Below are 13,120 nucleotides of genomic sequence, written 5' to 3'. Positions count from 1 at the left end.
CATCATATTTGGCATTCAATATATTTTGGATCTTTAGTTCTCTGTTTCCCTAACTCCAGATACAAAACTAATTTTGTTTTTAAAATAAAAGAGGTTAAATTTAAAGATATTAGGGTTACATAAACTACTGTTGAAGAACATGTGTGTTAATGTCTGTAGTTAGAATGTGGAAGGTGAAGATAAAACATAACTAATAATCATCTTGGAATATAGTAAAAGAGGACGCATAACAGAAAAATCCGAAATTGAGATCGATTTCAACAATCCGGACTCTAGAAACCAATCCTCAACAAAATCACCATTGGTGAGGAAAAAATCATCCGCCCCATCCTCAACGCCGCTGTACGACACATCTCGTAGCGGCTTATCGGTGTCGATACAAACCGATTCAACAACTCTCGAATTCGATACGAGATTTGAGGAAACTTGACTTGAGAGGCATAATCCTAGACCTTGTTTTGATGTACCAAAATCAATGAACACTGAGAGGATTGATCGATTCGAAGTTCTAACATAACTAAATGGTGAGAGATTTTTGTGTTTTAGAGATCACTACACAACTAGTCCCTATAGATAATAAAACGTATCATAATAAGTAATTTCATATTTATGTTCAAAAATACCATGTAAAGGGATTTTTATATGAAAAAAAATATAAAGGAACTTTTATGAGTAAACATTGAAAGTTGGTTGGTTTTTCATAGCATTTTCCCTAAAAAAAAACGATACATGATCATAATTAGATTTGTGATGGCGTCACACTTTACACAATTCATGGTTTTTTTGGTTTTGCTTTACTAATATTTCAAGTCTTGTAATAGAAAATTTTTGAAAGTTGTATTATTTGGAGATGTTATCAAAATAGTATTTTATTCATTATTTGTGTATATAAAGTACAATATAAAAGATTTTTCTATGCATAATAGTAAACGAGTATTTATAAGGTGATTTATTTCTTATAGGTCTAGAGTTTGAGTCCCGTTATTTATATTGGTGTAGTATTATTAGAAGTGAACTAACTTGTTAAAAAAATCTAGTGAGTATTTAATTAAGAAGCTGCCATAGAAGGAAGAAAGTCTAGGCCAAGGTATCAGATTGAAAACAAGGCTAGCATCAATCCATACAAAAAGCAAGATCGTGGTTAAGTCAGAGGTACACATAACAGTTATGATATATATTTTTAGAAATAAGTTGCTTTTAGCAGCTTTTATTTGCAAAATGAGTTGATGTATATGTAATGAGTTAGAGCTAGTCAGATTTATAATACTTGTTAACTTAGGACAAGTTGAAATAAACTAACTCCACCCAATGCAATTGTCTACTGCCACCATCTATGAAACTTGTTTTCTTGGAACAGGTCAATATAGACCAATGTCACATAATGCAAATGTATGCCGCCGCCACTTATCTATTGTTCAAACACGACCATCATCTATCGACCAAGTGCCTACATAATCACAATTGTCACCACCTTTTCCCGCCCTACAATCGTCGTTCCCAACATCTACCCCCACCCCTCCCAAATGCAATCGTGGCATCATCCATTGCAGCCTATGTCGTCACCATATATAGAGTGTCATCACCACGACCACCACCTATGTTCATCGTGTCACTGCTGCCACAACTACTATAGTTGATAGTTCGTCACCATCTCTATTGTCGTTAACGACTATAATAGCGCCACAAAGAAAAGGTTTTTGTTGTATTTTACATGAATAAAATAACTTAAAGAAACATATATAATATATTCACTTTAGTTTGTTATTTACAGAGTTTAAGTTTTAAACATTATGCTTTATTACAAGTCACATCAAAATGTTATGTGTCATAACTTTTATTTTATTTATAAAGTCAACAAACATCATCAACACATACTAGTATTACCTCCCCCAACCCCAACCCCAAGCCCAACCCAAACAAAACCACACCCACAAAAAAGTAAAAGGTTTCTCACTAATTTCACAAACTACTTGAACAATGGTATGTCTATTGACACTTGGTTTATATGTGTATGTTTTTGTTTGGACAGTGGGGAGTATAAATGTAGTTTTATGACAATTATTAAATTGGTCCCGGTTAGTATGAGGTTGGTTGATGACCAAAAGGCAAAAGCCATGGCTAGCCACACTAAAGTAAAAGGTATTTTTCATGCAACAACGAACCATCACCATGGTTTAATGTTGAATGTTTCGAAAGTGTTGTTAATCATTGCTTGTTAATCGTTAAGTTTTACATCAATCGACTCGCATCATTTTTTAATTAAAATCCCTAAAAAATCAGTTAAAATCCAAAAAAACTTAACGAGGTTAAGTTATTTTTAACGGGAGGTCCAATGAAAAAAAAAACGTGTGAACGATGGGATCGGTGACATCGAACTTTTGAGATGAGATTGTTATCGGCCAACCTCATAAAGATGGGATTCATAAAATCCAATTTGTCTGTTATATATAAAATTGTAGGATTGGTTTTGTTATTAAAAATGGTGTTGTGGTATAGTTTATTGCCTGATTACTTGTCAGTTTATTGTAACTGTTTGAATGGTTATTAATGAATAATATTACTACTAATTGAAGTTTAAAAAAATAATAAAGATCTATTATTGTAAAGACGTATGTAACTAGTTATAAAAAATATGTAAACTAAATCTACCTATTAAATAATAAACGAACCACGGTTAGAAAAATACTCACAAGCCAAACTCGAGCTTTAAAGACAAAACGCTAAACTATGATACCTCTAATATGTAATGATACCCTACACACCGTTTATTACACGTCCAAATAAAGGCACAGCATATTTACATTTTTGTTAAATGGTTGTCGTATAAAGTAACTTTAGAACATGTTTTCAAACATTTGGTGTGATTTTGTCAAACCAGACAAGCATCTGCCAAGTTCATGTTTCATTGCATTTATAAGTATACCATCATTACTACCCTAAGAGAATTTATTTCTTGTACATGCTTTTATTTATTCAAAAGAAACAAAAACAACTTTTAAATAACTTTTCTTTTCTTAAAAACATTCTAAATCTAACACGAAATTTACGGATTACACATATTAAGTCCAATTACAATCTGAACTTACATGTTTAACTAAAGATGTTGTGTTCGGTTGCTCAATAGGCTACTAGATTGATCATTTTGCTTCTTAAACTTAATTATTATATAGCATGTGCCGTTTCCATGTTAACTTATGTCGATCTGTCACACGATTCACATGTTTGACATGGTTTTAAGTTCGGGAAAATCCTCAAAATAGCCCTATTTTGAGAAGAGGTTCCAAAATTGTCCCCAAAATTTTAGAATTCCAAAAATGTCCCCCTCTAACTCGTCTCCGACGATGCGTTAGGATAACGCATCGTCGGAGACGAGTTAGACTTCCTAACACGTCGGCAAAGATGCGTTAGACTTCTTAACGCATCGTTAACGACGTGTTAGTATGTTGTTTGTTATTTTTAATATTATATTACTATAACTATTTATACCTATATTTGTTTTTTATAACTTTTAATATATAAAGTTTTATATTATTTCAAATATATCGATAAAGCATGCTTATTTCTATCTAAGGACCGACATAAATTTACTTAAACCCGAGTCATGTCAAATTAATATCGAAATATTCAATAAAATTTGACCTGCACGGTTTTAAATAAAATTTATGCCAACATATAGATAAAAATAAGCATTTTTATCGGTATATTCGAAATGATATAAAACTTTATATATTAAAAGTTATAAAATCACAAAAACAAGTAGAATTAGTTATATTAATATAATATTAAAAAAAAGCAAACAATAAGTTAACATGTCGTTGACGATGCGTTAAGAAGTCTAATGCATCTTTACCGATGTGTTAGGAAGTCTAACTTATCTCCGACGATGCGTTAGGAAGTCTATCTTTAACACAGTCAAAGACGTGATAGACTTCCTAACGCATCGTCGGAGATGAGTTAGAGAGAGACATTTTTTAAATTCTAAAATTTGGGGGACATTTTTGGAACCTGTTCTCAAAATAGGTCTATTTTGGAAAATTTCCCTTTTAAGTTCACATAAGGCTAAGGTATGTGTAAAATTTTTCAAGTTTGTGTACGAGTTTGACCGAAATTCATGGAGCATTCACCGAATTATGTGGAAAATGAAGAAAAGCAATCAGAAAATTGTGGAGTTCAGGAAAAGTAGGGGAGAAAATGGATCCAGGAATGGAAGAAAATGGGGAACAGGACGACTCCGTGCCCTCTAACATTAGTTACGTGAAAAGAAAATTATAGAATATATGGATGGATGGACGGACGACAAGAGCAACAAAATGTTAAAATCTTTAAATATAAACTTGATGCACAAGGTTGTAGTAACACATGAATTCGTTTTTCCGTGTTATTATTTGTAACATCCCCAAAATTTCGATCCAAATTTGATAACTTAGGAAAGTTGAGGGATCAAAAATAATCTCAAGATAAGTAATGGGAAAATATTAAATAAGGAATTATAAGAAAAATAAGGAAAAAAAAATATTTCCTAAGTTAAGTTTACTTACATGAAAGAAATTTCATCCCACATTGGAAGATGTAAGAAAGTGGAAGCATTCCACCAAGGTATAAATAAGGGAAATGGAATCCATCCCACATGAAAAGTGGTAAAGAAATGGAAGTTCTTTATAAGAGATAGAATTTCCATAATTATATTCTTTTATGAATATAATGCACCAATTGGTCCTAGCGGAGGGTGCGTAGCACCCGACGCGCACGGGCTCGGGCGAGGACGATGGCGAGGGTGACGGCGACGGCGACGGCGACGGCGAAGGGCGTTGGGCGCAATGTGGCGCTTTGATGTCGCACTTCGCATCGCCGCGAGCCGCTTTAAGAGCCGCGGACAACGAGAGTTAAACTAGATATGACAAGTTACTAAAGTACAAGGACTGAAAATAGAAAATAGTGTCCAGAGACCCATCGCGCTACGCGATGAGTCCAAGAAGACGGTCATCTCGTACCGCGATGGACCGTGATGACTCAGGGACACGTGTCACACTCTGGTGACACGTAGCAGAATCTACCCGTCGCGATACGCGACGGTGTTGAAAAAGGGGACCCATCACGTACCGCGATGGGATCCAAAATTAGCTATAAAAGGGGAGCCTCACGGCTCATTCCCTCACACCTTACATTCACACTCTCTCTAAATTTTCACTCTCTCTACCTCGGTCTGCGTGCCGAACATCGTTTTGCGTGCCACCGACCCGACAAATATCACCTCGTAATCCGTGCCAAATACCCGGCGTTTCCTTGAAGTGCGTGCCACCCAAAAGTAACCCGACATCCGCCTCGAAGTACGTGCACAACACCGGCAACCGAACATTGCCTCGATTTGTGTGCCAAGGAAGGTGGATCAAGAATGCCTCGAGAAACGTTCATATAGAGTAGAAGTGCTGCCCGTATAAACTTAGGAATATTTAACTCCGAATACCGTGCGAGGTAAGGGGGTTCTGCCTAAGTTATTATTATATTATTATAAATGGCTTAGACCATAGTCGGAGGTATAGCCGAACCTTGATTACAATTTAGTATTATATAACTTTTTTTAAGTAAAGGTTATAGTCAAAATAGTATTTCTTTATGACTAAGAACTATAATACAAAAGATTATAATTAAGAAATTATATTTCTTCTTGAAGAAGAAACTCAGTATAGATGTTTCTTCCCGAAGAAGAAACGAGCATATAATTGGTAAATAAAGAAAGGGACTAAAGGTCCAAATGTTTTGAATAAACAAATGATTTTATCAAGGTTAAAGCTATACGAAATAGACTAAAGGTCTAAAGCTAGATCGTTGATCTAGTTATTTATACAAAGGTTATTCTCGTACCATAGGTCCGAGGTAACAAAACAAGAAGCAGAAATCAAAAAAAAAAAAAACAGGAATCAGTATCAGAAACTGATTATAAACAGACAACGTGAATATGCCCCAAACCTTTTATACTGAGTCAGAATGTTTGCATAGGATTTACGAATCCTTAAAAATTTGTGTAGAATAATAAGAAACGGACACTCTGATTAAGAGTATACATGTGTCTGGATCCAAACATACATGGTGACTCGGCATTTTCCCGAGGCCATGCAAATCATCAACATGTCTCCGGAAGCTTGATGAGAAATGATTTGTGTATATAATTAATTGTACAAGGTACTTATGGTAATTTGAACCCAATTTAGTTGGGTGCCTAATGAGTAGTCACAAAGGTATTTTTGTTGGTTTCACAAAGGTATTGAAAAGAGATTTTAGAGTCAGCGTTATTCACCAGCTTTGTGCTGACGTATTTTCCCACCCATGTTACAGGGAAACAAGAAAGGTTAGAACATACAAGCAAGAAGGAATAGAAGATTGGAGCTATAGTCATTAGATACTATCTGATGGCTCAGATATTCTATTTCAAAATATTATAAAGAGTTATGTTTTCTAAAGAAATGTATTGTAAACGATGAACGGGTATTTAAACCCGACTTTTTAATAAGTTTTCAAAGTAACAATATTTTATTAAAGACTTCCGCTGAAATAAAACCCGCAACTCTGATGTATTTTCAAAACATGTACCAACTTGTGATCACACGTCTAGGCCCTAAGTCGGGGTGTGACATTATTATTATTACTTGTAAATAAAGAAGCGTTCACTTAATACGTGATTGTAAAGCAGATGCACGACTTATTTAAGTTAAAATTAGAAACAACAAAGTCGAACACATAAGAAAAGTGATTCATGGTCATAATTAGATTTGTGTTGGAGACACATTGTTTAGTCACTCTTAACACCATTTATGGCTTTTTGGTTTTACTTTAGTAAAATTGCGAGTATTGTGTGGATAAAATTTGAAAGTTTTAATATTTTGAGATGATTCAAATATTATTTTTTATTAATTATTTGTCTAGCATGTAAAGTACAATTTAATGAAAACACGTGAAGCCATCGTGGGACTAGCCTACATAGTAGAGGTTAGGACATCGGATTGAAACAATGTTGATATCAATCCACACAAAATATAGGGTCGTTCTTATAAAAACTTGTTAACTTAGAACACGTTGAACTAGACCAACTCAAGCTAATGCAATTGTCTGCCTCCGCCACATATGAAACTTGATATCTTAGAACGTCTTAAAGTTGACTAGCGCCACATAATGCAAATGTTTGTTGTTGCCACCTATCTATCGATCGCCTCCACATGACTGTTATCTATCGACCAAGCACCTACATAATCACAATTGTCACTGCTTATCCTTGCCCATCACTGTTACCAACTTCTTCCAGTCCCCACCGTGCCACCATCCACTGAAACCTTCGTTGTCACCACTTACAGATTGTCGCCACCACGACCACCATGTATGTTCGCCTTGTCGTTGCTGCCATAACTACTATACGAAGATACCCCTTCAGCAGCTCCTGCTAAGCCCGCTTACGTGCCACCTCATCTTCGCACAGGGGCGGACATACCTCAAGCCCAAATTTTTACGGGTAGTGTAAAAATAAATTGGTCGATTTTCGTGTTTCGTTATGGCTGGAAAAAAATAACATTACCGCTAAGATTTTAAGCCCAACTAATATATGTTTTAAACCCAATCAAAAGATAAAGCCCAAACAAAAAAACCCATTAACAATCACAAGTTTGTTAAAATTATTCCCGAAAGTTGTTGAGGTGCTTCAATTTATTAAATTAGACGGAGATAGTGTGCAACAAAAAAATACGATGCGAAAGGTATTCTATCATATTTTAAGACTATTGATTTTGTGTTTTATATACACTTGTCAGACGAAATTTTAGGCCTCATAAATGCTTTATCAAAACATATTCAAAAAAAGAGTCAAGATTTGTTGGAAGCGTCTAAGTTGATAAGCGGGACAAATCGAGAATTGAATAATCTAAGACAAACCGGATTTGACAAGATGTTGGCAAAAGTTACATCTTTTTTGTGAAAAAAAACAAGATTAAGATGTTAGATATGAGGAAAGTTATGGTAATCAAAGAAACCGGAAGTATGTCATTACTAATCGACATCATTTTGAGGTTGAAGTTTTTAACACGGTCTTGGATATGCAAGTTCAAGAACTTGGAAATAGATTTAGTGAGGTCTCAACTACTTTGTTAGAAAATATGTCGGGTTTAAATCCTTGTGATTCGTTTTCCAAGTTTGACATATCTAAGATAGTGGCTTTTTCAGATATGTATCCGAATGATTTTACTAACGAAAAAATAGGGTGTATTCCGGGTGACCTTTCGACCTTTTATTACACTTTAAAAGAAGATGATAAATTTGCAAAACTTGGTGGAATGGATGATCTTGCTCGTGTAATGGTGGAAACCGGAAAACACACAACTTTTCCTTTGGTTTATCGGATATTGAAGCTAGCATTGGTTTTACCGGTTGCAACTACAACCGTTGAAAGATGTTTCTCTAAAATGAAGCTTATCAAGACGGATTTGCGCAATCGAATGGGTAATGAGTATTTAAACAATGCTTTAGTTTGTGCGGTCGAAAGAGAAACATTTGATAAAGTAAATGAAGAAGATGTAATGGCTCGGTTTCAAGCTATCAAAATCCGAAGAGGAGATATTTACAGCCCAACCTAGATCCGTCAATGTTGGTTCGTTAACCCGGTTAGTTTAAATTTATTTGTTGTCGTGTTCTTTATATTTGTTTCGTTAACATTGTATTAAATATGGGGAAAAAAATTTTGAGCACTAAGGCTCGGTTTCGAGTCTAGATCCGTCACTGTCTTCGTAACAAACCACCTGCATCTCAGCAAGCTCCTGCTATATCCAATGGTAGCCTACCACCTATGAATGATAGGTTAGGACAAAGCGGTCAGACAAGTGTATTCACACCGACCCTCGGGATCACCGCCTTCGCTGGCAGAAGCCTAGTCGGCATCCCCACCATCCTGTTTGTTAAATTCTGCAGCAAAGCTTTAGCTAAATGGATTCTGCCAATTACAGCTAGTGCACTGGGCATCCCAGTAAGATCGTCGGGTTATGTCCCAGCTTTGACCGGTCCCTTGGCAGTCAAAAAGTCAAATGAAGTCAAACAGTCTGCAAAAAATGTTTTTTAGCAGGCAGGAATCGTTCGATGTTATAAGAGCATTCGGCTGTTACAGTATGATGGTCTTGCTTGGTCTGTGGTTGTCCTTGTTCCTTATTTGTTTTCACAACTTAATTTGTGATGTATCATTATTTTTATGAGGATTTTGAGATATAAAAGGTGTAAAATGTGTAATAGGGTTATTTAACTTTGTTTTGGTAGATATGTTTTGTAATATTTTATAAGTCTATAATCTTACTAATCTATTAAATCAATACAAGTCTTCCATATGTCATTCTACTAGGTTGTCCACCTAGGCCTCCAACTCACCATCTTTCCATTCTAAGAGTGTCTCTAATCCTGCCACGTGTCATATTCACCACACATCCAAAAAACTTATATTTGGAAGATTTTTCATAACCCATCACCAATTTCACAACTCATTTTTCTCTCTAACCTCTTCAAGAACATACGAACCCTAATTCCGCCGCTCAGATCCAACATCGAACGTCTACAGTATTTACCAACAATTGTTTAATCTACCATGTTTTTCTTCACTTCCAAGGTTATTGATGTCTTCAATCGGTTCGATTACGTTCAATTGATCTTTTCTCAAAGGAGATGTTATAAGGTTTTTTTTGTCAATTAATGATGATTATAACAGATCGATTCTCCGATGAACATATTAAAGGTAATTAACAATCCATTCTTGCAAATAGAGTTAGTTATTTATTATAATATCCGATGAATATATTCTGACCACTTTGTTATAAGCATATTTTATGTTTTCTGAGATTTTCCGGTCAATTTGTTATTGTTTTGTTTAGTGAATATTAAGAAGTGAATTTTCGTCCAATTTCTTAATTTTTCCCGTCCAACTTTTTATTGTTTTCTTTGTCCATTCTTAAATTTTCCGTCTAATTTCTTATTGTTTTGTTTACTAAATATTAAGAAGTGAATTTTCGTCCAATTTCTGATTTTTTTTCGGTCCAATTTGTTATTGTTTTCTTTACTAAATATAAACAAACATAATTTTCGTACAATTTTTTATTTTTTTTTCGGCCAATTTTTGATTCAGTTTTATCAAAAGTCAGAAACTTCGATTTAATAATACAATTGTTTTGAATGTTTAATAAATTTGGTTGTAAATTATTTGTTCCATATATAATATTAATCTTTAATATTCTAGAAATTTAATTATAAATTTACTAATTTTTTATTAATTATACTAAATTATAAATTAACTAAGTTTACTATATTATAATATTGATCTTTAAAATACATAATAAAGTATAATATTGATCTTCCAAATATAACTTATTCTAGAATTTTCCAAAAATATAAATGTACATTAAATTAATATGTTATTAGTTGACCTGTTTACTATAATTTGTAATTCAAATTATATTTATGCTTTGACTATAAAAACGATAATTAAGGAAATAATTTATGTTTTTATTATTGTTATTATTTGATTCCTAAATTACTCAATGTATTATTATTAAATATTAACTGATTTTCGAAAAACCTTAAACATGGAAATATTAAATATTAGAATATAATACATTCTAATAATACTTTTTTATAATCAATCGTTTATTTTTGGACATGATTATTTGAATATAACTTAATTTTTTAATTTATAATATTCAATGTATAATTATTCTAATAATAGTATTTTTTTTATAATCAATATGTTATTTTTGGGGATAATTATTTACAATAAACTGGTTTATTATATTCAGATTTATGTTTAGAAACTTTCTATACATAATACGTTTAACAAAATTAATATTATCTAATCCTACTATGTTTTAATTTGTGGTAAAAATTTTGAATTTCAAAAAAGAACAAATTAATTTCTTAATTGTTTTTACAGACTATTTTTGTTAAGCAATCAATAAATTAGTTTAAAACGGGTTTGACATTTCCAAAATAACAAATTATATTTCAAAACTATTTAGAGTTAAATACATATTTTTTTAATGGTTTAGCTCGGGTTTGATTTTCCTTTTTACACACACACACACACACACACACACACACACACACACACTTATTTAGCAATCGATTTTATGATAAAGTTAATCTTTCCAAAGTCAACATAAATTTAAACAATCTTTCCAAAGTTATTTGAAAATTCATTTATCGTAAAACGTTTTTAAGTTTTGCAAGTTTAACAAAATATGAATATTAATAATTATAAATTTACTATATTTTTATTAATATTTATTAAATTATAAATTTACTAAATTTAGTTCATTATAATATTGATCTTTAAAATACATAATATAGTATAATATTGATCTTCCAAATATAACTTATTCTAGAATTTTCTAAAAATATAAGTGTACATTAACTTAATCCGTTATTAGTTGACCTTTTTACTATAATTTGAAATTCAAATTATATATAAGCTTTGACTATAAAACGATAATTAAGGAAATAATTTATGTTTTTATTATTGTTATTATTTGATTCCTAAATTACTCAATGTATTATTATTAAATATTAACTGATTTTCGAAAAGCCTTAAACATGGAAATATTAAATATTAGAATATAATACATTCTAATAATACTTTTTTTATAATCAATCGGTTATTTTTGGACATGATTATTTGAATATAATTTATTTTTTAATTTATAATATTCAGTGTATAATTATTATAATAATAGTATTTTTTTATAATCAATATGTTATTTTTGATAATTATTTACAATAAACCGGTTTATTATATTCAAACTTACGTTTAGAAAGTTTCTATACATAATAAGTTTAACAAAATTAATATTATCTAATTCTATTATGTTTTAATTTGTGGTCAAAATTTTGAATTTTAAATAAGAACAAATTAAATTCTTGATTGTTTTTACAAACTATTTTTGTTAAGCAGTTAATAAATTAGTTTAAAACGGATTTGACATTTCCATAATAACAAATTATATTTCAAAACTTTTTAGAATTAAATACATATTTTTAATGGGTCAGCTCGAGTTTGATTTTCCTTTTCACACACACACACACACACACACATATATATATATATATACTTATTTAGCAGCCGATTCTATGATAAAGTTAACATTTCCAAAGTCAACATGAATTTAAACAGTCTTTCCAAAGTTATTTGAAAATTCATTTATTGTATAACGTTTTTAAGTTTTGCAAGTTTAACAAAATATTAATGTTAGTGATTTAAAAGTTTGTTGCAAGATTGGTAAAAAATAAAAAATAAGTGTTCAAGATGAGTTTCTTTTGGTAGAATTCTTGAAAAAGTTTAACAATTTATTCTAATAATAGTATTATTTATTATAATATATTTAATTTGGATGCTATTGTTTTATTATATTTTCAGGTGGTGAAGCAAAATGAGTTTCTTTTTGTAGAATGTTCGAAGAAGTTGACGGTGCTTTTATATGAAAGAACATGTTTATGTCTTTTGTTGATGTTTTTTATTTGTTCGGTGTACATTAACTTATTGTAACTTTTAACTTTTATATCTAGACAAAGTAAATGGTTAACGTTTTGGTCCGAAAGTGTCACACCCTCAAAATCCACTAACGGAGTTTTACCGTCAGAGGGTGTGAACTGGCAGGATCGGAATCATTAGTTATAACCAAACCAAAGAAAAACGTTTAAATGAAAGTAAGTGCGGAAGCGTAAAACCTTAATTCAAAAGTTGCGTCACGCAGGACGACTTAAAACCAAATGTAAATGTTAAAATTAAGTTTGCAGAGTAAAGATGTTTTCAATTAATGCATGCTCCTAAACCGCGCGCCCGCCTCGGCTACCTGAGAATAACATACTAAAAGTGTCAACACAAGGTTGGTGAGTTCACAAGTAAAATAAGATAAATCGTTTAGCGTTTTGCGTAACCTCGTTACGACGTTTGAGTGTGTAACCACGTTACAGCGTTTAAGTGTTTTGCATTACCCCGTTACGACGTTTGAGTGTGTAACCACGTTACAGCGTTTAAGTGTTGCGTAACCCCGTTACGACGTTTGAGTATGTAACCACGTTACAGCGTTTAAGTGTTGCGTAACCCCGTTACGGC

This window comes from Bidens hawaiensis, unplaced genomic scaffold, assembly GCF_021521415.1.
Source record: "Bidens hawaiensis isolate Kalapana, Puna unplaced genomic scaffold, B.hawaiensis_p1.1 tig00017490_1, whole genome shotgun sequence".
NCBI classification, from domain to species: domain Eukaryota; kingdom Viridiplantae; phylum Streptophyta; class Magnoliopsida; order Asterales; family Asteraceae; genus Bidens; species Bidens hawaiensis.
The sequence above is the reverse complement of the archived record's forward strand: the minus strand, read 5'-3'. Positions refer to the sequence as shown.